Raw genomic sequence first — 2,225 nt, 5'->3', positions numbered from 1 at the left:
AAAGTGAATCACATATGAATTACACGTGATTCACATGTAAATCAAAAGTGAATCACATATGAATTACACGTGATTCATATGTAAATAGTTAACTTGATTTTTTTTTTCACAACATAACAACTTTTGATCATTTGAATTACATGTTATTCACATGTAAATCACAAGTAAATTACATGTAAATCACAATTAATTCACATGTGAATCACATATGAATTATTTGTGATTTACATGTAAATCACAAGTGAATTACATGTGTTTCACATGTAAATCAGATGCAATTCACATATGAATCATATGTAATTCACGTGTGAATCACATACGAATTATATGTGATTCACATGTAAATAACAAGTGAATCGCATATCAATTATATGTGATTCACATATAAATCACATGTAATTCACATATGAATCGCATGTGATTTGTATGTGAATCACATGTAATTTATATGTTAATCGCATGAAAATCACATATGTATTTTTGTGAGTGTTTTTGCATCAATCTTTTTTTTTTTTTGTAGCATTTTTTTTATATTATATTTTGTATCGAATAAAATATTTGTATTATTATGTTTATAAATTAATTAATAAATATGAGATTTGTTGTGATTTTCTTATGGATATTATTGAAACGACCCAAAAATACGACCCAAAAATTTCATTTTTCAATATAACTAAAACCATAATCTGAGTGTCATATCATAAAACATACGTGATGTATCCAAAACATAATAAAACACTGTGCGGAAAACTGTATCATACTATGTCAAATCAAAACAAACTAAATCAATTCCCAGGATAAAAGCTAAAGCTGTGGTGTGTGCGTTGCTATCACCCCGAGCTCTTCCCTCTGCTTGCGGAAGTACCTGAAACCAAAACTAAAACTGTAAGCACGAAGCTTAGTGAGCTCCCCCAAATTACCACATACCACACAATATATAAATAAGCACATACTGGGCCTTGCCCACTGCATCAGACCGAAGTCTGGAACTAGCTTGTAACGACCCAATTTTACGTCCGAAAATTTCATTTTAAAATATTACTTTAGAAAACATTAATAAATAAAAACATTGTTTGATCACACCATAACACATCGTAACCATGTTCTAAAAGGTCAAACCATGCATCCCATCAAAATATCAGAGTACAATCCCAGTAAATCTCGTAAATGCGGAAACCGAAGAGTGTGTGTATGACGTGCCGCTACCGCGCCGGCTCCTTCCCCTTCGGTGCAGAGGTACCTGAAAACAAAACTGTAAACGTAAGCACAAAGCTTAGTGAGTTCCCCCAACGTACCACATACCATACAAACACATAACATACGTACTGCCAGGCTATTCTGGGGTGCCTGACTACCCGGTACGACCATTCTGGGGTGCCGACCTACCCATACGGCCATTCTGGGGTGCCGTCTACCCGTGTCAAGCCATTCTGGGGTGCTGACTACCCATGTCAAGCCATTCTGGGGTGCTGACTACCCATCGGTCCTAACAACCGATCCTCGGGGACTGGTCCCCTCCCGCTACCTCTATCGCATAGCATAACAGACCAACATACAAGCATACCATCACATACAGTCAGATAATTCTGGGGTGTCTGACGACCCAGCGGTCCTAACAACCGAACTCTACTACTACTGCATATAGCGTATCATGATAGCATGTAACATAACAGGTAATAGCAACCCTAGATGATATCACAAAGACAATCATCTATCATACATCTCCTACTGGTGGGCCGACATTGTGGCCTTAGACCCACCACTACTGGAAGGTAACTCACCTCAAAGTAGCTGCTGAACTGATCGGGAACTAACTGACTGCTGCTGCTCCGGGAGTCCTCCGGCTGCAATTCCCACAACATACTCAATCAAACACTGCTAACTGTCCTTTAGGTAAAATGACCATTTTACCCCCGATCTAGCTCTAAGCCAAAGCTAGAGTCAACTTTCAGTTGACCCGACTCGCCGAGTGGATCTCCACTCGCCGAGTCCCTAGCAAACTATTATCCTGGGTCCCTGGTTCTACTCGTCGAGTCGGGCTATGACTCGACGAGTTCACCTTCTAGCTGTCATTCAACTCCTTCATCCTACTCGCCGAGTTGTATGAACAACTCGTCGAGTTCATCTTCATCCGAAGAACACTTTATGCTAAGACTCGCCGAGTTGTATGAACAACTCGCCGAGTCTGCTCTTGATCTATGAAGATTGCCTTGGACTCGCCGAGT

Source organism: Lactuca saligna, chromosome 5 (assembly GCF_052625555.1).
Source record: "Lactuca saligna cultivar CGN05327 chromosome 5, ASM5262555v1, whole genome shotgun sequence".
Classification (NCBI taxonomy): Eukaryota; Viridiplantae; Streptophyta; class Magnoliopsida; order Asterales; family Asteraceae; genus Lactuca; species Lactuca saligna.
The sequence above is the reverse complement of the archived record's forward strand: the minus strand, read 5'-3'. Positions refer to the sequence as shown.